This window comes from Tursiops truncatus, chromosome 6, assembly GCF_011762595.2.
Source record: "Tursiops truncatus isolate mTurTru1 chromosome 6, mTurTru1.mat.Y, whole genome shotgun sequence".
Classification (NCBI taxonomy): domain Eukaryota; kingdom Metazoa; phylum Chordata; class Mammalia; order Artiodactyla; family Delphinidae; genus Tursiops; species Tursiops truncatus.
The window spans coordinates 9,142,166-9,169,115 of record NC_047039.1 but is presented as its reverse complement, the minus strand read 5'-3'; the positions used below and the strand labels follow the sequence as shown (position 1 = coordinate 9,169,115).

The window sequence follows — 26,950 nt, the reverse complement described above, 5'->3', positions numbered from 1 at the left end:
ATAAAAATTTCTCAAACTGTTCGAGGTTTGGAATTTTGAAGACCAGAGCTGAGGACAAATAAGGGAGTTCACCAGATAGAGGGATGCAGATAAAACCCATGAGCTGCTCAACAGATTGATGGAGGAGCTACCCATGGGGAGCTGGGGCCCGGCATTCTCACCTCTGCTCTCTGATGGGGCAGGCACGTGTTATTTCTGCTGAGGCTCTTTGCTCACCCTTCGTTCTGGTCCTTGTAGCCCCATTACCAGCAGGAAAGATGATGCAGCAGAGAGAGAGCGAGAGGGAGAGAGAGAGAGACATTGACAGGACCTACAGATATTTTGTAATCCAGGATTCATGTAATGCAGCCCTATCCTAGGTGTGTCAACCTGTCCCATCTCTTTCCTTTTGCTTCTTGCCAGTGTTTTTAATCTATTTAGTAAACCATGCTATTTGAGCATCTCATTGTGAGCCTATTTCATGACCCCTGGGAAAACTTGGCTGTATTTACACTACCAAAGCATCAAAATATCCCTAGACAACAAATCCAAAAGATGAAGGGCGTTTAACTTGGCAAAGACAAAATGAAAAGCATTTCAAGTAGAAGGAACGGCATGGGCAAAGGCCCTGGGGCATTTCCCTCCTTTTAGGGGATGGTATTGGCAGAATGTTGCATGGGATGTATTTATTATAGGCTTCTAAATGGTTAGGGTTTTTTTGTGTGTCTTTTGGTTCTACTCTATTCTAGTTAAAAACAAAACAAAAAATAAAGCTACTTTGGAATGATCTGGTCATAGGAAAGAAAGTACTAAACGTGGAAGGTTCTAGAGTGAAGTTGACAGGGGCCTTGGACAGGCCCAGGATGTAAACCTGCATGACCCAAATGCTTCACTCTGTCCCTTTCGTCTTAACAATGATACTGTTCTGACAGTGAGGCCTCATCTGTCTCACATAGTTGGAGAAGGAGCCATTTTACAGAAGTCAACTTTGCAGATAACAAAAGTTTACTTTGTAAAGCGCTAAGACTTTTTTTTTCTTTGCTGTAAGTCATTCCAAAATTTTTTGGAAGAATTTGTAAGTAGGAAAGAGGTTGTGTCATAATATTAACCTATAAAATAAAATACAACATTTTTCATACAATATGTAGCAGATGCAATGCCACGGCTCACCAAATCCTGTATCATATTCCTTCTTCCTATGTATGACCCCACTTTCTGTCCCCTTGCAGGTAGGTGGGCCACGTGACCAGCTCTCACCAATGAAAGGTGGACAAACATGACGCGTGTCATCACTATGCTGAGGCAGTGAATGTGGAGGCCTCAGGTTGGGACAGAAGAGCCAATTAGAGCAGCTTTGATCCCTGAGTCACCACTTATAACACAATAGCCCCAGAAGGTTGTCTGGATTGACAACAATCCTGTGTAAATAAGAAAGAAACGTCATTGGATTAAACCCCTGAGATTTGTTCCTGCAGCATAACCTAGCCTATCCATACTAATACATAATATAAACATGAGAACAACAAAAGTAAAAAGACACATTCTTAAAAAATGCATGGAGAAAACACTCCAAAATGTTTATAAATCTGTTTTTAGATTATGGTACTTACAGGTAATTAAAAAAATTTTTTTTGTATATTTTCAATATTCTATAATGTAATATATTATTTTAAGTGGAAAAAATAATTTTCTTTTAAAAGCCCCAAAAGTTTGTGGGTTTTTTGGGGTTTTTTTTTTTGTGGTATGCAGGCCTCTCACTGTGTGGCCTCTCCCGTAGTGGAGCACAGGCTCCGATCGCACAGGCTCAGCAGCCATGGCTCACGGGCCCAGCCACTCCGTGGCATGTGGGATCTTCCTGGACCGGGGTACGAGCCCGTGTCCCCTGCATCGGCAGGCGGACTCTCAACCACTGTGCCACCAGGGAAGCCCCCCAAAAGTTATTGTTGGAGGCATAGACAGATCGATGAATGGAACAGAATAGGGATCTCAAAATTAGACCCACAGAAATATGTCCAACTGATTTTTGACAAAGATGCAAAATGAGAAAGAATAGCTTTTCAACAAATGTGCTGGAGTAATCGGACATCCGTGGTAAAAACAAATTAATTAACTTCCACTTAAACATCATATCTTATACAAAAATTAACTCAAAATGAATCACAGACTTCAGTGTAAAACATAAAACAATAAAACGTTTAGAAAAATATAGGAGAAAATTGTCAGAATCTAAGGCTAGAATAAAGTTCTTAGACACATGATCCAGAAAAAGAAAACTGATTAAATTGGACCTCATCAAGATCTAAAACTTTTGTTCTGCAAAAGACCCCATTTAGCAGGTGAAAAGACAAGCCACAGAGTGGGAGAAATACTTCCAAACCACATATCCAGCAAAGAAGTAGTATCTAGAATATATAAAGAGATCTCAAGACAAACTGGGCACAAAGGATCCAGTTAGAAAATAGGCAAAAGACGTGGGCAGACGCTCCATCAAAGAGGAGATATGAATAGCAACTAAGCACATGAAAAGGTATTCAACATCACTAGCCATTGGGAAATGCAAATTAAAATCACAATGAGATATCTTTACCTACCTATCAGAATGGCTAAAATAAAAAATAATGACCCTATCAAATGCTGGTAAGGATGTGGTTCAGCCACTTCGGAAGACAGTTTGGCAGTTTCTTAGAAACTAAACAAGCAACTACCATACAGCCCAGCAATTGCGCTCTCGCACATTTATCCCAGAGAAATGAAAACAGGTTCACACAAAAACCTCTATACAAGCGTTCATAGCAGCTTTATTCATAATAGCCAGACTGGAAACAACCCAGATATTCTTCAGTGAGTGAATGCTTAAATAAACTGTGGTACATCCACACCGTGGAGCACTACTCAGCAATAAGAAAGAACAAACTGGGCTTCCCTGGTGGCGCAGTGGTTGAGAGTCCGCCTGCCGATGCGGGGGACACGGGTTCGTGCCCCGGTCCAGGAAGATCCCACATGCCGCGGAGCGGCTGGGCCTGTGAGCCATGGCCGCTGAGCCTGTGCGTCCGGAGCCTGTGCTCCGCAACGGGAGAGGCCACGACAGTGAGAGGCCCGCGTAACGCAAAAAAAAAAAAAAAAAAAAAGAAGGAACAAACTATTGATGCACACAGCACATTGTGACGTAAAGTATTACGCACTCTATGATGACATTCATACAACAATCTTGAAATGACAAAATCATAGAAATGGAGAAGAGGTGAATGGTTGGCGGGGTTAAGGAGAGAAGAGAGTGTGGCCATCATGGGGTAAAATGAGGGATCCTGTGGTGCTGATAAGTTCTGTGCCTTGACTGCATCAGTGTCAATATCTTGGATGTGACATTGTGCTATAGTTCTATGAGATGCTACCTCTGGGGGAAACTGGGTAAAGGGTACGGGAGAGCTCTCTGTATTATTTCTTACACCTGCGTATAGATCTACAGTTAATTCAAAATAAAAGGTTTAATTTTTTAAAGAACGACAGAGATAAAAATTATTACCATGTGTGGCAGGGTTAAATATCTATTCTCCCCTTTTTCCTAGTCACTGAAGTCCTATATATTGGAGCTGCGATATATCCAGTTAATAAAACTACATTTCCCAGATTCTTTTTTCAGATGGGAATGCCCAATGAGTTTTAAGCAGAAGTCATTTAGAGGAACTTCTAGGAAACTTCTTTCAAGGTTGCTAAAACTCTTTTCCCTCACTCCTTTCTCTTTCCAGATTCCGGGAACATGTACAAGATGGCTGGAGCTACAGACAGCATCTTACCACCACCATGAAATCCAGGACTAAGGATAAAGGGACAGAAGGAGCTTGGATACCAATGGCTGTATCTAAGACGCCATACCAGCCCAGGACTGCCTCTGAGTTTCTCATTTAAGAAGCACAAAAATAATTGGGAATTTGAGAGTGAGGGAGAAGAAGAGAGAATAGTGAATTGTACTGCCTAAGATCCAGAGAGAAAATTTTTGAGAAGCTTCTAGGAAAGTCTGGGGGGAAATGATCAATGAAGATCTGTTGGGTGTTTTGCTGTGAAATAACCTCCTCGGGGCCTTTAGGGAAGTTTTAGTAAAGATTTGGCTTCTGAAAAATTGTTTTTAAAATATCAGAACAGTGTTTCCCTGAGTGTGACAGCATGCTGAGAGGCGCCGCCAGGCAGCCCAAGTGTATCTGGGTTACACCCAAATGGCCTACACGCCCAGGGTGTCCTGAGCTGTACCATACTGATGTTCAGTAATGTAAGTGAAAGATAAGAAGAAAGCAGGTGATTTTAGGAGGCACAGGCAGAAGAACATCTGTTCTAGCAAAACTATGATCAACTTTTTAAAAGTACAAAAAGTAATTTTTAAGAGGAAAGTCAGGGAGGTTCTTTTTCTCCTTTTTTTTTCATGCAGACCTGAACTTCAGTCAAGGTACAACGAAGCTTAGAGCTACACAGGTGCGATCAGGTTTTGTTTTTTCTCCCCACTTACTAGTTATGTCATTTTGGGTAAATTAGCCAGTGCCCCAAGCCTCTGTTTGCTCACCTGAAAAAGAAAATTAAAATGACCCCTAGTTCTACATGAGAGCATGCATTTGAAAATTCCAGCACACAGTAGATACTCATGCCGATTCTGACCCTCTTCTAACCGTTCCTAATCCAACTTCTTCCATGGCATGACCAATCTGCTGTGAGCTACCTGAAAGACTTGAGGATCGGTGAGGAGAGACACATTCTTAGCTTCTCAGAAAGGAGGAGAAAGCATTTATACTAATGTCTTGGGGGTGGGGGTGGGGGGCAGAAGCAGGGTCTTCCCATCTGTTTCTCTTGCCAGGTAACACAGAGTCTGGAAGAGGCTGGAATGTGGTCTCTCCTGCCTGGGAGAGGAAAGCCAGTCCTCGCATCAGGAAAGAGAAGATCCTGGTTCAGCCAACAACCTAGTGTGGGCGCTGCAAAAACACTCCTTTCTCGCCCGGGGCTTGCTGACTACCTCTCACCTGGGCAGGTGGTGGTACGAGGAGTTCCGGGAGTGTGTTGACAGATCCGTGGAAATTCAGAGAATGGAAGCAACTGGAATGTTACCAAAAAACTGATGTACAAGACCAGAGGAATAAAACTGGACACACTGTGTGTCATTCTGGCAAACAAGGCCAGGGGTGGGTGGAAGGAGGTGGGGAGGTAGTCAGGGAAAGTAGCAGAATGTCCCAGCAGAATCAAGGGCGTGTGTCGCCAGGGACTGGTTTGGGATGTGAGGAGGCCCTACTGGGTTCAGAGAGCATCCAGCCCAATTCTGCCGTCTGGGGAAGCTTGCCTGCCCTGGCTCTCTTCTCCAGGAGGACCAAAGCTCCATTCAAGGACTGGGCAACTGGCACCATAGAGAGAGTGCTCAGGACCGGGGCTGGGTGACCCGGATGCTGTCTCCCTGGGGCGGTGAGGACCCAGGGACGCCACATCTCTGGACTTCTTGTTTCTTCTCTAAAAAGTGACAAGGCTGGACGAGGTGGTCCCAAAAGAGTCTGCCCATCTTCAAAGTCTGTGATTCTGCAGGAAGCCAGATGCTCTCCTGAACTGTAGGGAATCCTATGGCAGTCCATCCCTGCCTCCCCCCTGCCCTTAGAAGGTGCACACGAGGCCACACGAGTCTGATTCACCCCTGCTCTCAACTATGCAGAGAGCTGTGATGACTAAGAGCTGACCAGGTCAAGGTGAGGTTACCAGATCCACGAAGAGAGACATGGAACCGGCCCTTTCCCTGTCGAGCTTTTGACTGGTCTGTTCACCTCTCTGGACCTTAACTTTTTTATCAATAAAACAAAAAACAAGTGCCTGCCTGTTTCACGGGCTTTCCATGAGGATGCCATGAAGCTGGTGATGGTGGGAGCTCTGTGGATGCCAGGGCAGTAGTTCTCACACTTAGCTGTTTGGTAGAATCCACCCAGAGCCCCCTTCAGAGACCCCTACTGAGTGGGCACTTTTCTAATGTTCCCTGCGGGATTCCAGTGTACAGCCGGGGATAGAAACACTTCTCTCCAACTCTGCATAAATATGGGGGCCATTATTGCCAGTAGAGATAAAAATTTCAGTCAAGGAATTATTTAGTTTATACAAAACTAACAACCGGTTTGACCCATTTTGTACTAATGGCTGTTTATGTTAACATTGTTCTGCATAACATTGAGTGACCGGATACAGTGCTTGCTTGGATTTCTATAACACTTCAGATTCTTGTGGAAATGAGGAAATAAACAAATAGAAAAAATAAAATCTTAAATTAATCTCTGTAAAGATCTCCAAACCAGTGTTTTCCAATCATCAGTCTTCAAGACCAAATATGTCCAAACCACCAGAGGTTTTGATCGAAGTTACAAATTTTCCAAACTCCACTCCATAGAGTGAGTGCAAACTTCTAAGTGGGGAAAGGGTATGAACCACCGTTCCAGGTGCTCCTGCAGCACGGCCAGGTTGGAGAATCTCTGCTAGTGTCTTCCAGGATGGGCACATCCTACCAGGAAAAAGGGCCTCCTGGAAGGAAGAGGCGGTACGGCCTTGAGCCTCCAGGTTCTGCTTACTGGGCCTTTGTGTTTCCAACTGTGAAATGGGACCCCGTAAATGATGGGCTCTGGTGACGCATGGGCACTTAGCCCACAGGCAGTTTGCTGTCATGTGAGGGAGTATGGCCCCTGTCGTAACAGAGCCAGGTGGAGGCCACCAGCGAACTCAGATTCACGCTGTTGCTGGCATGGCTGGCTCCCCCCTCCCTCCCACCCCTCAACTCACTCAGAAAGCCTGAATCCCTCAGCACCCGGCAGGCCGTCCTGCCCCGTCTTCATCCCTTCCCTCAGCAGACGCAGACGGAGCCCTAGGCTCGGCACTGGGCCACCACGGAGAACACGACAGAAGCCTCCCCTGAACCTTGGAGCTTAGGGTCTCGTCTGGGAAACAGGCAAGGGCCGGGCTGAGTCAGGAAAAGCAGAAGATACCACAGGAGCAGCAGCGACGGGCATCAGGCCCAGCAGCGTTGCTGAGAGTCTGCCGTGATGGGGATCTCACAGCCTCAGTATCCGATTGTGGACGGCTCACCCTGCCAACGTGTCCTCAGGACCCACTGTTGTCATCTCCACTTGATGGTGGAGGAAACGGAGGCTCAGAGGTTTAAATGACCTAGAGGCAGGCGGCAGCTGAGGAGTGAAGCTGCGGTTGGAGCCCAGAAGCAAGGACACCAGTGCTGGTTTTCTGAATGGCTAGGTGCTCTCTGTGTCCTGTTAAGACCTTGTCTTTTATTCACGAGTTATCGAGGGATTTTGCATGCCTTGCCAGGGCCCTTGGGAGGATGGACCCAGAGAAGAGGTGATGCAAGCCTTAGAAACTTCCTGGGAATTCCAGGTCCTCAGTGTGTGGTAGGAAGGGAGGGAAGGATATGAGCTCTGGGTGGGGCGCATCTCCGTGTCCCTGTGGACTCCTCGTCCCCTAGGGCGGGGTGTAGACGGAAGAAGGCCAGAGCCAGCCCCTCAAACGTCCAGGGCCCACGACAGAGCCTCTGTCACCAGCACCTAAGGGCAGGAGGTGTGGACAGAGCCCCGGACTCAGACACAAAGGCTGGAGTTCTGAACCCACTCAGCTACTCCCTAGCTCCTAGCTAACGACTTAAGTGTGTGGTGCCTTGTGTACAAAGCAAGGAGATACTTCTTGCCTCAAAGTGCTACCGTGAACACAAAAGGATGGGTATTGACACTTTGCATGCATTTTTTTTCAATTGACAGCTCTCAGCGTCACCCCCGCCTTAGAGCTTGCTTCAGTGGAAGACAGCCTTGCCCAAGGCCATAGCCCTCGCAAGGCAGCGCACATCCAATGACACGTCCACTCCCAGATCTGAAGGCCTGTCCTCTTGCCCCAAGTTGGGGCTGCATCCCACCTTCAGACTCCCTGTGAAGATACGCTGCGTCTCCATCGAGACTCCACGGCAGCCCAGACCGTATGGTAATCCTATGTTTAATTTTCTTAGGAACCGATTTACTGTTTTCCACAGCAGCCGTACCATTTTACGTTTCCACCGACAGCGCACAAGGGTTCCAACGGTTCCACATCCTCACAAACATGCGTCGTTTTCTGAGGTTTTTTGCTAGTAACCATCCTAATGGCTGTTGGTTCAATATAGGTTCCCAGGCCCCTGCTAGACGTGCTGCGTTTCTTAGGTGTCCCGGGCAGGTCTGACACACAGACAGGTTTGAGAACCACAGCTCTGAAATCCAGTAGCCACAGCGTCCCGCTCCTGCACAGATCGGACACGCATTTCCAAGCTTTCAAAACGAACATCCCAAGAAACGGTGCAACAGGCCTGGGACCCTAATGTCCAGAGCCCTGTGTCCTCCGTCTCCTTTGAAGTGGCCTTCAAAGTGGTCTTTGCCAATACAACGGGAGCTTCGAGCCAGCAGAGCAATAAGATCTGTTTGACTTTGCCGTTGGCTCCAACCCCCTTTTTTTTTTTTAACGTCTTTATTGGAGTGTAATTGCTTTACAATGGTGTGCTAGTTTCTGCTTTATAACAAAGTGAATCAGCTATACATATAAATATATCCCATACCTCCTCCCTCGTGCGTCTCCCTCCCACCCTCCCTATCCCACCCCTCTAGGTGGTCACAAAGCACCGAGCTGATCTCCCTGTGCTCTGCGGCTGCAACTCTTGTACTGGGTATGAGACTCAGCTAGGACCTCGTTGGGAGAGATCGTTTCTACTGAGCACAGACAGACACCGTACCCACACAGGGGGATCGGACCCAGTCTTCCTCCTTCTTGGTGTCTATCCTCCTCAATCCTGCATGTACCGCCCCTAGGGTCCGCCCCCCCGAGGGTCTCCACCACACAGCTTTCCCACCACAGTTCATAGAAGCTAGGAGGGGGCTCCCGGCCCAAGGACACCCATCGCGCCGGCCTGAGGGCTCAGGGCAGTGAGGCTGCGCCATGCGCTCCCCTCCCTGCCCTGCTTCCTTTCAGGGCACAGCCATTCCCGAGCCCAGAGGGGAACCTGCTCCTTAGAATAAAAACCTGGTGGGGTCTCCCCTTCCTATAGAGAACTCCTGGATCCGCCACTCTGATGGGTCCACAAAGCTCTTACGGAGAAGGAAGACTGAGATTGGAACCACCCACAAATACGCCTGTCTCAGAGCCAGCAACCCCTATTCCACATACAAGCCTTTTTCGCTCTCCCCACACCCTCTTGCTGACCAGACTGCTTCAATTGTGGCAGTTCGAGCATCCTTTTTTTTTTTAAGATTTTTTTTTAATGTGGACCATTTTTAAAGTCTTTACTGAATTTGTTACAATATTGCTTCTGTTTTATGTTTTGGTGGGGTTTTTTTGGCCGCAAGGCATGTGGGATCCTAGCTCCCTGACCAGGGATCGAACCCACACTCTCTGCATTGGAAGGCAAAGTCTTAACCACTGGACGGCCAGGGAAGTCCCTTGAGCATCTTTCTTAAGCACTTAGGTGACTGTCAGGCTCCTGCTCTGGTACTAGGCCTACGCTGGATTCAGGAGGAAGCGCCACATGCATTAGTAATGCTGTGATGTTGATTTGTAAATCCCTAGGGTCAAGCATGTTGCCTGGGAAAGACCCTGTGGCCGTTGGGTCCACAGGCTGTGGTCTTGCCCTGGCCCTCTAGACTTGGAGGACGGAGGGCTGCATCATTGCCTCTGCCTCCAGAGAGCTCAGTCCCTCTTGTAAAGGCTCACAAATACCTATTTAAATAGCTTTTTGAGATTCTGCTGGAAGCCCTTCCTAGCTGTGCCCCCAGCTACAGGAAGTTCTCCCCATGTTGTGTGGTAGACGTGCAAGTCAAGCCCTTATGAATATGGTTTTTGTTGGAAAAAGGCACGGAGTGCAGCAGACACTGATTGGGTGACCACATGTTTCATAGGCCTCTTCCCAGACACAGGGGTTGAATATTGACTTGTCTAAGCCAATCATGCAATTCCATTTCCTTGTCATAGGGCATGTGATACAACCTTGGCCAACAAGAGTCTTCTGAGAAAGTTTTTATCCATTAAAAGGAATACAAGCCAGGGATTCATCTCTTCCTGCTTTTGATTGTTGCCAAATGTGGATGTGATGCTTGGCACCACTGCAGCCACCATGTGACCATGAGGAAAAAGCCCAAAGAATTCCAGAGTCTTAACTTGGTCAGGTCATTGAATTAATCAACTTTGAAACCACCCTCCTTCTGGACTTCTTGTCAGATGAGACAACAAACCCCATGTCTGAAAGCTACTTTTAGCAGGAAATTCTGTTTCTTGCAGGCAGAAGCATCCTAGCTTGCAGCAATGGCCCAACATACAGCTTTGAGTGAAAGGGCCCAGGGACTCAGGGTAGCATTAGCCAGGATATCAATCACAAACTGGCATTATCCACATCTAGAACAGTAAACTGCCATATGCTCAGCGCTGGCGCACAAGATGAACCCAGGGGCCATCCTGTCATACGATGGATGAGGAAATTGAGGGTTAGGGAAGTTATAAGAATAAGACTCCACAGTTCTCTATATTTCACAAATTGCTTTTCTATAGATCATCACACTTAATCTTTACAAAAATTCTGTTATTATCCCCATTTTACAGGTGAGTAAGGTAAAGCTGATGGGGAATATTAATAATTATGTTGTGTCCTACAGTTTATAAAGTGCTCTGCACATCATACTTTGTCTAATTATTACCTTTCAATCCAATCTGTAAGGTGGAAGTTTATAGATGAAGAAGCAGGCTCAGAGGGGCAGCTCACCTGGGCAACGCTCCACTAAGCTCCAGGGATGCTCTTCCTACACCCGTGGTTCTCACGGACCAGGCCCCAGACCAGCAGCCTCAGCATCACCAGACAACTTGCTAGAGATGCCAATTATGGGGCTCCACCCAGACTCACTGAATCAGAAGCTCCAGGGTGGAGCCCAGCCATCTCTTTTACCAAGACCTCCAGGTGATTCTGATGCACACTCACGTTTGCTTTGCACCACAACTGTCTCTTTGGTGAATGGTCCAAAGTTGCCCTGCCCAGTGAGCCAGGGGTCTCCGTCAAGAGTCAAGGGCTCTTTCTGATACAGAAAACTGAGACGAAACCAAAAAAAGAGAGAATATGGACCCCGAACCATAAAGATAACGGCGAAGATCACAACTGTTGCCCTAAGACCATATAATCATGACGCATACACTGTGCTATTGAGAGAAGATTGTCCTTCAACCCGGAAGAAAATATCTTAGTATTCATAAGCAGAGGCAATACTATTGTGCACCTCACATAGTAGACTAACAGAACTTAAGAATCCCAGCCAGTGGAACGCCCAACAATATATACCCGCCCAAAAGAGCTGAACGTTCTTCAGAAACGGGTCCATAATTTGGTGCAGAGAAGAGATAATAAATACGGATAACTTACTATGCACCAGCCGTTTACAAATGTGATGTCATCTAAGCTCAAACAATCCTTCCTGGTAGGTATAATCCTGCCACGTTATCTTTAAAGAACCTGGGGCTCAGAAAGCTTAAATAACTCGCCCGAGATTCACTCGGTTAATGAGTGGTGAAACCACTATTCAGATAAAGGTCTGGTTTTCTCCAAATTCGGAAGTCTTTTGGCGGCTTCACTTTGTTATTGATTGTGCTACATCTGGGAGGAAACCTTTCAAAGCAGCTCACACCCAGCACCGATGTCTCGTCTGCAAACTTGAGGTTGGCTAGGTCCCCACTGAGGCTCCTCTTAGCCCTCTTGGCTTCCACGTGCCCACTCCCACAACTCTCCACCTTGTGCCCCTGCCTCCCGTCCCAGGGGTCAGGGACCGCATCACGACCGTTTTTGTAACCCTCACGGCGATTCCTTCAATGATTCCTTAAAGTACCTTTAGACATTGATGTTGGGGGAAAGCCCTGCTCCTTGGGGGATGCTGGCGTTAAAAGGAACAGTGTCCTCCCAGCGTGACCCCCGTGCCTCTGGCCACTGCCGGACAAATGAACCCATGATCTGAGGCAGAGTGAACATTCTTTGAGTTCCTGTGTAGTTGGCTTGTGTCAGCCAAGCACCTCCTGTAAGCCACAGGGTGGTTGCTCAAGAGATATTGTTCACAGATTGATTTACTGACTAATTTATACGACATACTTATCCAATGACATAGGGATCTTGGAGGGAGTTCAGAGGAAAATCACCAATATGATTAAAGGATTGGAAAATGTGCTTTACAGGGAAAGGTTACAGGGACTGGGGTTATTGAACTTGGAGCTCGGGAGCTGCTGAGCGCTACGTGCACACACCATCTTGCTGGAAAGAAGCGAGGGCTGGTCACGTCTAACCAAGTCTCTTCCCACCTGGGAACCAGGGCCAAGAGGTCAGGGCTACCACGTGGCCAGCCAGAGCAGGGCTGGGCATTGTGGTTGCTGGTAGCAACGATCTCTCCCTGACGCCAGGTCTCCCCAGCAGCACACGTACACAGGCACAAACACAAGGACACCCGTGCACATACGCACACGTGCAGGCTCACATACCACCCCCCCCACGCACACACAGACATGCATTTAAGCACCGAGGTGCTGAAAATAGCAACAAGCTCTTCTTTCCCCCCAAGGTTGGCTGAGGCAAGCAGGTCCATCCCAGGTCTCCGTAACTGATAAGAGGAATTCGGGATGACGGCGACACGTCTAAGAGGGCACACAGAGGACAACATGGGTTGCACTTCTCTGGAGGCTGCCCCAAGCGGGGTGTTTGCACTGTCTGAGGGATGCTTCTGGATGAAGGAAGGACCTGATGCCCTCCCAGGGCCCCCTCCATGGTCACACCGCAGAGAGGCAGTGGCTTTTGCCCTTCCCCTTCCCATGGAGCAGATGCCTCCTCTCTGGAGGGAGCCGTCGGCGGGGGCGTGGGGAAGGTGCAGACCCGAGGCACAGGGACAGTTTGTGGCAGTCACGCCGGGCTTGGCCCTCACTGGTCGAGAGCCCTCTGCCAGTCACCCCACTCCCCTGGCCTTGGTCTCTTTGTCGGCAAACCCAGGACAGGAGGATGGTACTTGCCTCGCCCAGGGGTGAAGTGAAAAGAGCAACGAGGAGGAAAGAGGGTAGAGGCAGACCCGGGTTTGGCTTTGTGGCCTTTATGTAACTTAATCTCTCTGCGCCTCCCTACCTTCTTCTGTAGAAGTGGGCACAGTGATGTTAGCCTTGAGGCCAGAAAATTCAAAGAAGCGATGTCTGGGGACCCTGACCCACTCCTTTCCCTCTCTCTGTTGCCCTGGCTCCAGATCCTCTGAGAAGCAAGGATGCCCCGACTGCCACATAGGGGTTCTCCCCCTGAAGGGGTTGAGGGGCAGCCCCGCTTCTCCAGGAGCCTGAAGAGGGCCCTCGGGAGGGATTTCTCCATCTCTGGCTCCAGCGACCGCATTGTTCCCCCTCCAGGTCCAGGTTGTTGCACCAGACAGGCTATGATACTAACATCCTGTAAATCAACGTGCAGGAACCTGCATCTCAGCAGCACCGTGTTTCAACAAGACCAGCCCAGCAGGCGGGGGAAGGGACCCAGCCTTGCATCACACAAGCGTCACACTCAGGACGCCTGTCCCGGAGACTCAGGCAGAAGCGCCTCCCTATTGGCTGTGACTTCCCAGACCCAGATGCTCTGCCCCTCGGGTGCTGACCCTATGGGACACCAACGGCTACCTACTCACCATCCTCCGGGGGGCACAAGGGCACGGCCGGCTCCCCTGAGTCCTCTGAGCCCCAGGGAAACGTCCAGCGGAGGGAAGTCAGGCCAGTGTGGGTGCCTCCCCTCTCCCGGCCGCGGTTCAGCCTCCTGGGGCCACGGTGCTGGTGGTCCTCCTCTGGAACATCCTCACGGCCGCTCTCCTTGGCCCGAGAGCCCAGAGCCCCAGCCCCACAGAGCAGGCGTCCTGCCTACTCTGAGACCAGACACCCGGCAGCTCTCCCCAGAAGAGAGCTGGATTATGACAAACCCAGAGAGGATTAGGGGGAAGCCATCTGCAGAGAGAATAATTAGCTTAGTGGGCTACACAGATTTTTCCTGGCCCTCTGCCCAAGGGTACACTCTTCAAGACAGTTAAACGCAGTCTGTGGGTTTGCAGAGGAGCCCTCCACGCACCAGGTGTACCAGGGTCTCCCCCCTGCCTGATTCCAGCTGCCCGCGTGGGCCACAAGCAGCCTGTGCTGGCAGGGGACACTGGGGTACCCCACGGAAACACCAGTCCTGAGTAGAGGACACCAGGGGAAAAAGATAACTGGCTGGTTTCCATAACCCTGAATAAAGCAGAAAAGGAAATACGATGCTGTCGCATGAGACAGGAATTAGGTGCATGGAGGCCTGAAGGAACCAGCTGACAATTAAACCCATCCGTCAGCTGTCTTCTCTACCAATGCTGAGTAACCAGTTTCCCCTGGGAGGACCGTCCTTACTAATTTAGACTAAATTGATCATTTTGGCTTTACGTTGGCAACGCTTTGGGGGAAGCCTGGAATTTTCAAATCCACCCTCTCTGAGGCCAGGAAATGATGCTTTCCTAGGATATCGTGTTTAGGTGGTGCAGGGTTGCCTATAGGCAGGGATGCACTATGGGATCTGAAGCCTGGAAGTTTCCTCACTGGAAATTAATCAGGTTAATGAGCCACCTGTGGAAACTACTGGGCCTGAGAGTCCTGGGCCATCAAGAGGCAAAGACTTAGCCACCGTACAATCAACATCAATACGCCTGACAAATTCTGCAAACAGGATCATTCAAGGCTTGCTTCTGGCTGACGGATACAGCAATTCAGTCCAAACAGCCACATATGAGTGGATGTGGGTTACAGGATGATGGAGATCACTCCCTGAGAAACAGAACCAACAAGATACCTATAGACGTGCAGAAAGACACACAGAGAGAGAGTGATAAGGAAGGGCTGGCCCATGCGCCTACGGAGGCTGGGAAGTCCCGTGATCTGCTGTCTGCCAGCAGGAGAACTGATGGTCTAGTCTCAGTCTACGCCTGAAGACCTGAGAACGAGGAGAGCTGATGGAGTAAGTCTTGGTCTGAGACTGAAGACCTAAGAACCAGAAGCACCAATGTGCAAGATGGGTGTCTCAACTCAAACAGAGAGAACACGTTCACCTTTCCTCCGCCAGTCTGTTGGGACCCTCAGCAGACTGGACGGTGCCCACTGCATTGGTGAGGTCAATCTGCTGCCCTCAGTGTACCGATTCAAACGCTAATCTCTTCCAGAAACACACCCAGAAATGACGTTTTACCAGCTATCTGGGCATCTCTTACCAAGTCAAGGTGACACATACAGTTAGCCAACACACTGCACTTTCCCAAGTAATTTTAATAAGTTAAAACAAACACAAGCATCACTGGCTGAGCTCCACATTCTTCATGCAAAATGCAGAATATGGGTGGCACAAAGAAATTTCAGGTGGTGTGTGTTGGCTCACGTCTACTGAGCACCTGAGAAGTGGTCAACATTCATTGGTGTTCAATAACTGTCAATTCATCTGAATATATGAATAAGCACGTAAGGATAATCAAACCATTCACTGGCTTTCTTTTTCCCCCCCAGAGGAATGTGGGAAAGCATTGCAAGCGAAAGGAAAATGTAATCTGTTCAATGTCCACATTTGATTCACATACGTGAACCAAGTGACCTCTAAGTGGAGTTTATAGTTTATCAGCCGAACCAAGACACTTTGGGGAGGGAAAGAGGAAATGACCAATTACTTTGGAACGACAGGAGTGAACAAGGACTGTCCCGGGCAATTTGGACCTAGGGCTACCCTTCCTAAAAGAACAACCATGTGTAAGTATCTATGATTCCATGAGTTGTGTGGTCAGATAGATTTTGTCCTCCAGAGAACCGTTTTAAATTACTCAAAGCTGTAAAAAGGTCACTAGAATTTTGTGCCTGACCCCCAGAAGCCTTTGAATCAATCAAAGCCTTGATATAGTCGTAAGGGATTCACGACTATATAGGTTTCTGAGATCCTTACTATGTTCCTACTGCCTCTTTAGCCACTATTTAAGGGGCAAAGAAATCTTAGATAAGCTCACATCAAATTGTAGAGACAAGAGACAAGCAAGCAAAAGTTAACTATCAATCCCAGCATTCGACAACCATTTGACTGGCCCGAAACAGAGCACGCCAAGTGAGTATTAGACACAGAAAGTACCAGAAAGACTCGCGTGATCGGAAAGGTTTCACAGAGGAGGATGCCGTTCTTGAAACATACAAAGAGAGAAAACTCTGATCCAGATTAAATGCATGCATGAATTCACATGCTCCCCTCCAAGTTCATAGCCATGAGAGATAAAACGAAAAAAAAAAACCAAAAAGGTATAGCTGGGCTACGAAAAAAAAAAGACAAACATTTCTTTTGCTCCAAATTAGAAGAAAAACATGAAGCAGTGATTACGCCTGAAACCATAGGCTGGCTGGGCTCACCCACTCTTCCTAGGAAAACCAAGCTATAAAACGTAATGCTGAGCCCCAGGGTCAGGGTATGACTTTATGACAGTGGATCTCCACTCATAAAGCAGGGGCTGCCCCCAGCGGACATGTGGCAATGGTTAGAGACATTCTTGCTGTCACAGCTGGAGGGGAGGTAGCTACTGGCATCTGGGGGGTTAGGCCAGGATACTGCCAAACATCCTACAATGTACAGAATAGTCCCCCATGACAAAGAATTATCCAGCCCAAAAGGTCAGCAGTGCTGGAGCTGAGAAGTGATTGGCCTGATAAGTGGAGAGGGGAGGGGCCTCCTTACTGGTGACTGGGTCTGGGATATCCCCAATATCATTGTAGAACAAGAACTCTAAAAATGTCATGACTAGTTCTGACTGGAGACCAAGAAGCACATGAAGACAGTCATAAAACTACTACACGGGGAGGGGCAGCAGCGAGAGAGGGAGAGAAGACAAAGCAAAAACAAACCTCCCGGGCTTCCCTGGTGGCGCAGTGGTTGAGAGTCCGCCTGCCGATGCAGGGGACACGGGTTCGTGCCCCGGTCCAGGAAGATCCCACATGCCGTGGAGCAGCTGGGCCCGTGGGCCATGGCCGCTGAGCCTGTGCATCCGGAGCCTGGGCTCCGCAACGGGAGAGGCCACAACAGTGAGAGGCCTGCGTACTGCAAAAAAAAAAAAAACAAAAAAAAAAACAAAAAAAAACAAACCTCCCCCCCAAGGTAAACCTGCAAACCAAAATTTAAAAGCGTAAGACAAATACAGTGTAAGGAAAGACACAGATGACAAAATCAGCAATTAGAACATGAATTCACTCCAGATGAAACTAATTCCATGAGACAGTCTGACAAAGACTTTAAAATAGACATTATCTGGGCTTCCTGGGTGGCACAGTGCTTAATAATCTGCCTGCCAATGCAGGGGACACGGGTTCGAGCCCTGGTCCGGGAAGATCCTACATGCCGCAGAGCAACTAAGCCTGTGCACCACAACCGCTGAGCCTGTGCTCTAGAGCCGGCATGCCACAACTACTGAAGCCCGCGTGCCACAACTACTGAAGTCTGTGCGCCTACAGCCCGTGCTCTGCAACAAGAGAAACCACCGCAATAAGAAGCCCGTGCACCGCAACGAAGAGTAGCTCCCGCTCGCCGCAACTAGAGAAAGCCCGCGTGCAGCAACAAAGACCCAACGCAGCCAAAACTAAATAAGATAAAATAAACAAATTAAAAAGAAAAAAGGCTTAAAAAAAATAGGCATTATCTGGAGCTAAAGCAGTTGATGAGAAAACTCCAAAGAAGACAGGCTTTGTAATTACTATATAGCAGCCACCGATCCTGAAAAGTTAACTAACTTTGCCAAGGTCATTTGGCTGGTATGCGGCAGATCCAGAATTTGGATCCAGGCAGTTTGGCATCAGCCTCCCTGGGTCTCACCCCTGTGCTCTGCTTTCCGTAGAGAGAGCAGCTTATGCCCAAAGAAGGAATGATCTTCTTACAGGAGCAGGAAGAGAGTGAAGGGTCATAAGGGAACGAGGAAGGAGGACTGAAGAAGCAGCAGAGTCCAGCATCAGGAGAACCAAGAAAAGCACGTTTCAGGTGTGAAGGAGCAGTAATCCGGTGAAGGCAGTCGAGACGTCAAGGAGAAGAAAGGTGGGGGGACGAGCAGCCCTGGTTGCGGGCAGGCAGTGCAGAAAGCCTCGGCGGACCTCACGAGAGACACCGCAGGTGAGAGCAGGGTGGGAAAACAGAGGCTGGGGCTACAGAGAGTTTCTATTAGGGAGTTTGCCGGTGAAAGGCAGGAAAGGAGGTGGTGGCCAGAGGGGCCAGCCTGACGGCAGAAGGCACCAGCCAATGAAGGGGAAAGACGGAGGAGGCAGGAGGGAGGGGACAGTGAGAGGAGGGGTAACGGCTCGCCAGTGGGACCTGGGACCGGCACGTGAATTCTGCTACAGACCATTCAGACAGCTGGGAGAGCCCTCTGTGGGTTTCTGTCCCCAGAACTGGGACGGCTGCACCTCCTGACTGCCATTCCTCCTGGGTGCCCGTCCCCGTCATGCCAGCACCAGACCAAGCTCGGGCCTCTCTGGGCCACCCTCCGTCCCTCATGGGCGTTGCACACGCTGCCCCACGTGGCCCTTGAGCTCACTCTTCTTTGCACAGAGGATGCTGCTCTGCCCCGTGCATGGTGTTCTCTGAGCTCAACAGCTCTGCGTCATCCACCTTTTCGTGGAGTGAACCCTCCACTTCCTCGCTGTCACTGCAGCCCTGCTCTCCTAATGTCCTCAAGGGACTCCGCGTCACCCCCTCGCCCTCCCAGGGACGGGGCTGGTCTTCCACAAAACTGTGGCCTCCAGACCGCATTTCTCACCATGGTGCAAATTCCCTTGTCCCTTTGCGGGGCTCACCACCTGTCCTGTCTGGCCTCGTGCGCTGTCTTCCTCAGTCCCCTTAGGCACCTTTGATGGAGACTCTCCCTTCCGTTCCAGTCTAGCCACCGTGCCCAGAGACTGGGTTGTCTGTGTGGCACCCAGCCCACAACCTGGCCTCAAATCCCCTTGACTCGATCCCCTGTGTCTACACCCCCCCTCACCAGCTCACTGCCCAGGCCTAGTCCCTCATTCCAGGCTCAGCTCCGGAAAACTCAGTGCTGTGGGGTGAGTCTGGGCCCCGGCCATCAGGCCCTGGCTCTTCCTCTCCCCCTCCCACCGCCTCTGCTCTTCACTCTCAGCTGACCTTTGCCACCCTCCCCGATCCCGTCACCCCTTCCCAGCTCCACTTTGCTTTGCACTCGCCCAGAGTCCACGGGGCGTGGCTTCAGCCACTCTCTTGCTGATCAGTCCAGCCACCTCCTTCCTCTTTTTTTCCACCTCCAGGGGTTGGAATCTTCTGGAGGAATTCACTCTTTCCTATGGATGACTCCGAACCCAAGTCACTGTCTGCACTGACCTCTGACCAGGGCAACAGGATCTGGGCTCTTCGTTCACAGGGTTAGCGTTACTTCTCTTGCTGCGTGCCCCTCCCACCAGCATCTCAGCCTCTGCCGTCCCCGCCACAGTCTCCTCTCCAAAAGAGGCCCTCAGGGAAGCTTCAGACCCCGACCGAGCGCATTCACCCAGAGTGGTAAAGGCTCTGACTGAGTCACATTTTCCACAGTGCGGGGTCCAGGGATGCAGGGTTATCCTCGTATCCGTCACTGTCCTGCTCGCTACAGCTGTTCTTCCGGACTTCTTATCCCACCAGCCGGACCCCCTCCCTGCCCCCTCCCCCTCGGTGATGACATCATCTTTGCCCCGTTACTGTAACGTGAAAACCAGACTGGGGTCACTCTCCTCTCAGAGAAGTTAAGCTCCAAGCCCATCTCATGTAGACGGGAAGCTCAGCGCCTCGCCCCACATCTCTGGAGAGATTTGGGGGCTAGGTCTTTCATCTCGTTGCTCCTGAGTCTCATTTACTGTGGCTAAATTCCCAATATTGCTGAGTGGCTTTCGAGTTGCTACCTGTCTCTATCCCAGGTTGATCTTGATTCTTCCACAACCGGCTTATCGTGCCTAATAGATGTCTGTGGCCTTGGAAAAGGTAAGGAATGGCAGTCGGGTTCCTCGCAGCCCAGCGAGGGAGGCCATTCTGAAGTGGCTCTGACACACCCCTTGGTCCTCACTGCCCCCCACCACTGAGGACCTTCCTCGATGACCTCTCCCCAGACCCCAGCTTCCTCCATCGTGTCCTCTGCCCCAACCTCCTGGACCACCCCCCAGATCCCTCACCTCTCCTGCCTCTGAGGTCCTGCCACTCCTATTTTTTCCAGCCAATGCGCCCTCATCCCAGGCAGAAAGGTCTTGTTGCTATGGCAGGAGGGATTGATTGCCCGCTCTCTTCCTTGCCAACAGAACCCCACTCTTTGGGATTGAATACTGAGAGTCCGGCCACTTTCCATGCACAGCCATCTAGCGATCATGTGGCCTCTGTCCTCAGCCCCAGCATTCCCCACGGCCATCTTTCCACAACCAAAGAGGCTCATTAAAAGCTATTAAAAAAATCCCTCCCCAAGAGGTTACCCCGGGCTCTAAGGCTAACCTCCACATTTCTCGATCCCACGTTGAAATTAGGGCTGTGTGGTGTGTTGTGGTGTGAAATTCGGGCCTCAACCTTCCGTCAGGACCCCACACCCGCACCTCACCGTTTTCTATCTTATCATCCACCCACTTCCCCAGGCTTAGGAGAAGAAGGGCTCTCCCAACCTCCCCTGCCCAGCTAACCTACCAGACCCCTCCTCTCTCTGCACCGAGCTGCAGTTCCCTGTTATTCCCACTCTGTCTCTGGCAGAGCCATTTCCTCCAGGAAGCTGTCCCCATCTGGACTGGGGTCCCCTCCTCTCTTCCCTCACAGCCCCCCTGAGTGCCCTGTCCTCCCATTTAGATGGCATTGCTTGTGACTTGGTCTGCTCCTGCCTGAGACTGGGAGCATCTGAGGGCAAGGCGTGTGTCCATCCGTTCAACAAATACACACGGAGTGTCTGCCGCATGCCAGACACTGTTCAAGGCGCAGCGTCCCCCTGGTGAGCAGAGCAAAGCCCCTGCTGTCATGGAGATTACGTTCTTGTGGGAGAAGACAGACACATAGTAACTGATACGTGGCAGGAGGTCGTTAAGTGCTGTGAAGGAAAAAGCAGAACCAGAGGCTAGAGAGAGAAGGCGGGGCGGCCCTTGGAGAGGCAGGGTGAGGGGAAGCATCTCTGAGCATGTGACCTGTGGTCAAGGCTGGAGTGAAGTGAGCTGGCCAAGCAGACACCTGGAGGAGAGCCTCCGGGACAGAGGCAAGAAAAAGTCAAAAAGCCCCGAGGAGGAGTGTGCCCCGAGGCTTAGAGGGTCCAGCAGTGCGGATAAAGCAAAGGAGAGTGAGTGCGATGGGCTGGGTGAGGGAGTCAGGGGCCGTGTCAGAGCAGACATTGGAGGCTGTCTCTGCATCCTTTCACACTTTTGGCAGGATGGCTACTCTCCTGTGCTCCATGAACATTCTTGGAGTGAATGAATGAACGAACGCTTAGAATCATGCTGAGGTTTACTAACATGCTGAGGTGTCCTAAAAATGACCTCTGTCCACTGTGTATCTGCCCATCCCTCTAGGGGTCCTTCCCCAGGGAAACAAAAGGTCCCCACCTGTCAAAGGGCTGCACACTCACAAAGGTTAAATCTGCCTTCCGAGAAGTGTCCACAGTAGGGTAGACTCGTTTCATCAGGATCATTTGTCCTCAGTGGGGCTCCTTTTATGTTAATGAGCAGACTTCCCGTCCTCCCCAGCCCTGGAAAAATCTCCCAAGATGACTGCCTGACTGTCCCTTTCTCAGGGTCCTGCCAGGAAGTTGGACGTGCAGCTCACACTGGTGACCAGGGGACATATCCTGCAACCTGAACGCCTCCACTTCCTGGTTCTGGCAAATCGCTTTACTTGTGTGAACAAGAACGTTTCACTGCCTGGTCCATCTCATGACCTGATTTGACCCAACTAGAGGTTCAGAAATTAGTCTCCATACACTGAGAGATTGAGTGTAGCTACACGTAACTCTAAGCCCAAATAACAGTGGCTTAAACAAGATGGGGGTGTTTTTTCCTTTCACATCACAAAAAGTCCTGAGGTCAGTACTCAGAGGCTGGTGCAGCCGACCTTGGCTATCATCAGGGCCCTGGGTTGGGATTCCCATTCACATGCTTGCAACACGACTGCTGGTGCTCCGGCAATCATCTCTGCATTCCCAACTGGAAGAAAGAAAGGGGCAAAGGACAAAAGGGCTTTTCAAAGCCTGGAAAACATACGCAGGAGCTGTGTCACATGGCCACTCCAATTTGCAAGGTAGTCAGGGAAATGTTTTTCAGCTGTCCCTGGGAAAATTGGGCCCCTATTGGTAAGGCTAGGGGAGAATAAATATCAGACAGACCACGAAGATTATCTGCCAGGATCCACTTCTTGAGCTACCCATCAACCATAAAAACCCTTCTTCACATTCATATTCATGTCCACTAAGGGCAATGCCCTCCTTTCCATCATGTATAGATGTGGTCCCTGTGGCCCAAAATTCTAAGAACTAAAAGTCAGAGTCTGCCCTAGCACAGAAGGTAACTGTCATGAAAGCTCCCATCAAGTACAGAGAATAATGGGAAGCCCACAGCAGTCATTGGTCCATGGCAATTATGGAAAACTCTGGAACAGAACCAGTGAGGTCTCTTGGCCTTGGCCATGGTCTTTTGTCCTTGATTAACCAGCCTGGCCAGTTGCTTCACCCTCTCCCTCTGGGAGAATCTCCCTCAAACATTTTCCCCATTGTTCTCCCCTCTGGAAGGCTCTTTCTCATCCATCTTCCCCCGCAGCTGCATCTCAGAACAGTGTTTGGGAGGATAACTTTCCATAGAAATTCACAGCCCTTAAATCCCGCCTCTTGTTTGGGTTTGGATGTTCAGGAATAGTGTTAGGGATTTAAGAATCATAGGATGTTGCAGGTCAGGTTGGGCTTCCGATGGCAAATGTCTCTCTCAAAACTTAGTTGACTTTGGTTTTAATTGCTTCCAGTCCATTCCATGGGCAAGTAACCACATGGAACCAAAAATCCTATCAAAACGTAATTTTTAGGGCTAAACCTGCTTGCCTTTTTTTTTTTTTTTTTGCGGTACGCGGGCCTCTCACTGTTGTGGCCTCTCCCGTTGCGGAGCACAGGCTCCGGACGCGCAGGCTCAGCGGCCATGGCTCACGGGCCCAGCCGCTCCGCGGCATGTGGGATCTTCCCAGACCGGGGCACGAACCCGTGTCCCCTGCGTCGGCAGGCGGACTCTCAACCACTGCGCCACCAGGGAAGCCCCTAGGTGGCTTTTATATGGATCTCAAGGGAAATTTGAGAATGTTCCTTTTAATGAAAGAACACTGGGTGTGGCCAAAATGAGTCAAGTGCCTAGGAAAGTTCTGTCCATAGCCTGTTTTCATTCTGTCAGTATCACTTCATGATGCTTCCAATCATTCAGCTGGCAAACATCTACTGAGTGCCTGCCACCATGCAGGCCATACACCAACCCCCGGGGCCCCAGGGGTGAAGAAGACATTGCCCATGCCTTCATGTGATAAGCAGGCTGGACGGGGAGGCAACTGTTCAGTAGAAAGGTGAAAGGCCACATCATAGGGTCACGACAAAGATAGTCACAGCCATTCAACAGGCCGTGGGGCATACCGTGGCACGTAGAGTGGTGAGCAAAAGTCATCAATAAGAGGAAATGCCCTCATGTCTCACAACCTAGAGGAAACAGGCACCAAAACAAATCATCAAAACGGTTAAGTGAACACATAACGTGTAAAGTGCTGCTGGTAACGCGTTCAGGGCTACCAGACTTGTCACAGGGACCCGGGAAAGATTTCCCTGGGAAAGAGACCATTAAGCTGATACCCGAGGCACCAGAAGGATGTAGGCAGAGACACAGTAGAGGAGCTTCCAGGAAGAGAAGCAACATACGCAAAGTTCTGGAAGGAGGAGAAGAAAGGGCTGGAGAAGAAAGAAAGACCCCGATCACGGAGGGCCTTGTGAGCCCCATGAAGTCTTCGGGGGCTGCTCTACAAACAACCGTTGAGGGTTTTGAAGCAAGAAATTGACATAGTCCATTTTTAAATATCTATGTATCTGTGTGTGCAGAGAGAGGGAACAATATATCCCTATATAAAATAAAATTCAGAGATCTTAAGCAAGCAGGTTATACCAGAATAACCAACGCCCCAAACAAGATGCAGAACATTATAATCACTCTAGCAAGTTCCCCCTTGCCAATTTCCAGTCCATAAGCAGATTTTTGTTTGTTTTTGTTTACTCTGGTGACAGTGTGGAGAATAGTTGTTTGGGGTCTGGGTATGATAGTACCTAGGCAAGAAAGGATGGAGGCCTATCCTTGGGTCATAGTGATGGGGGTGGAGAGAAGAGAAGGGACCCGAAAATATTTAGGAGGTAAAGTCAGCAGAACTTGGAGTGACTGGGAAGGAGGAATAGCGGGAGGAGCAGGTAAGATGACTCGCATGTTGCTGGTTTGGGCAGCTGGAGGAACACTGAATCAGCCTGGGGGAGAAGAGGGTCCAGAGGCTTTCTAGAAGTGCTGACACACAAGTGGAGCTTTGCAGAATCAGTAAGCGTTAACTAGGTGATCGGGGGTTAGAAGTGCATTTCAGGAAAGGGGCTCGTAAAGGAAAAGCTCAGGGACGACCCTGGGAATGAACACAAATTTGAGCACCTGGATCTAGCCTCGCCTGAAGCACACACACTGAGACATTTTGGTTCTGTGAAACAATAGATCCTCACTTGGTCTAAGCCAGCTTGAGTTTCCGATGCAACAAAGAGAATTGTGACTTACAGACCACAAGGAGAACATTGAAAGGGATGGGGAAGGAAATGAGAAGGGGCTCTAGGTCTGGGACATCAAGCCCCGTCGCAGCTCTGGGACCCCAGACTTAGGAGAGAACTCAAGTAAGGGGCATCACCTGAGAGTCCAGGCATGGCGGCCATCCTGTAGGCCCTACCCCAGCATTGAAGGCTGTGACGGCTCCTGCTGGGCAGGCCCGGACTCGGAGACTCACCCCCTTGGACCACTGCATGAAGACTCCCTCTGGCAACACTCCCCAACACGACAGCCCCGGAGACCCCTAGAAACCTACCAAGCAGCATAACTTCTCAATCATCCATTTCCGGGGAAAGGCATCAGCATACCCCAAGCTGAGACAGAGGTTAGTGCACTTCCATTACCTAAATCTGGAAGAAATAGGTCGCTTCTATGGACAGACGTCAATGTCATGCACTGTGTAAAATCTCTCACGAATATGTGGCCTGTGAACCTTGAGGACATTATGTTAAGTGAAAGAAGCTGGTCACACAAGGGCAGACACTGTATGTTCCACTTACATGAGGTCTTAGAGGACTCAGATTCATAGAGACGGGAAGCAGAATGGGACTGTCAGGGGCTGGGGGAGAGGAAAGGGAAAGGTAGTGTTTAGTGGTGACAGAGTTTCAGTTTGGGGAGTTGGGAAACTTCTGGAGATGGATGGGAGTGATGGTTGCATAGAAATGTCAACGTACTTAATGTCACTGAACTTACACTTAAAAATGGTTAAAAAAAAAAGTAAATTTTATGTTATGTATATTTTACCCCAATAAAAGAATTAAATTTTAAAAATAAAAAGAGAGTACATGGGATGACTCTTGAAGACGTTATGCTAAGCAAATTAAGCCAGTCATAGTGCACAAATACTGCATGACTCTATTTATATGAGATATCTGAAAGAGTCAAATCATAGAATCGGAGCATAGGACGGTGGTTGTTAGGGGCTGACGGGGGGAGAGGCGGATGGGAAGTTGCTGATCGATGGGCATTAAGTATCCGGTGTGCAGGATGAATAAGTTCTAGAAATCTGCTGTATAGTAGAGTGCCTGTAGCTCTATCGTACACTTAAAATGTTTTGAGGGTAGATCTCGTGTTGTGTTCTCACCATTAGAATTTTTAAAAAGGATACATGACCTAGAAAGACAGGAGGTTGTGGACAGAACCCTGGATCATGGCAACAGGTAAGGGACCAATGGAGGCAAGGAGGTCTTCACAGAAGGCAGAGAAGGAATGGGTGGAGAGACCTAAGATCATTCAGGAGAGAGTGGCTCGTTAGAAGCCAAGAAATAAACAAATGTTCGACAGAAGCATCGGCCAGGGATGGCAAGGACAGAAGGGGACAGCGGCATAGCAACCACACATTGCAAAGGGACACACTTGGTCTATTCGTTCCCTCCATGAGATAAACAGGGGTGTGAATGCTGCTGAAGAGGGAATGGGTAAGTTTTCCTGAGGGGCCCCAGGGATCCCCTCCCACTCCCCTTGTCCCTAGTAATCTGCGGGAGTGGAACAAAGCAACCCTAACCCAGGTCTTCCCAGCGGCAGGAGAGGCAGCGAGGGCCCTGAAGTAATATGACCACGAGGACAAGGAAGGTGGAGTCACGTGGCCGACGGGAATGATGGCTCTGAGTGGTTGACGTGGCAGATGCTGGGACCTCCGTGAGCTCTCACTCATGGCCAGGACCCCCCCTGGCCAGGCCCGACACCAAAGAGTCTGGGCAGGTACCAGTGGAGGCAACCCCAGGACCAGACAGCTCAGCCAGCGACTCCCCCAGAGCCCCGGGCTTTCCCCCCTGAGGCTCCTGGGCACGGAGTCGGGGCTTATGGGCAGGGAGGCAGGGGGAAGCAGGACTCACCTTCCCACTTCCCACTTCCTACTGTGGAAGGAAGCGGAGAAGCGGGACCTGGCTTAGAAGGCGGGGGGTGGGACTTGAGTGGGTAGACTGTGGAGCATGGGGGACCGTGTGTGTGTGTGTGTGTGTGTGTGTGTGTGTGTGTGTGTGTGTGTGTAAAGGGAAGCCTGAGAAGGCTCACTGCCTGAAGGAGAACAGTTTATGAGGGGGAGGCTGGAGATAGGAAAGGGTTCCAGGTGGCCGAGCAGGTG

At 49.9% G+C, this 26,950-nt stretch overlaps 2 long non-coding RNA genes across 2 annotated transcripts; both read left to right on the top strand.

Annotated features, from left to right (window-relative positions):
* Positions 1 to 4,197: 4,197 nt before the first annotated feature.
* On the top strand, positions 4,198 to 5,044 carry LOC141278860 (uncharacterized). Its single transcript, XR_012332253.1, has 3 exons — positions 4,198 to 4,269; positions 4,400 to 4,443; positions 4,820 to 5,044. It is a non-coding gene; the product is annotated as an uncharacterized lncRNA (long non-coding RNA).
* Positions 5,045 to 19,327: 14,283 nt separating this feature from the next.
* On the top strand, positions 19,328 to 26,219 carry LOC117312766 (uncharacterized). Its single transcript, XR_004527221.2, has 4 exons — positions 19,328 to 19,437; positions 19,963 to 25,192; positions 25,958 to 26,027; positions 26,152 to 26,219. It is a non-coding gene; the product is annotated as an uncharacterized lncRNA (long non-coding RNA).
* The last annotated feature ends 731 nt before the right edge of the window (positions 26,220 to 26,950 follow it).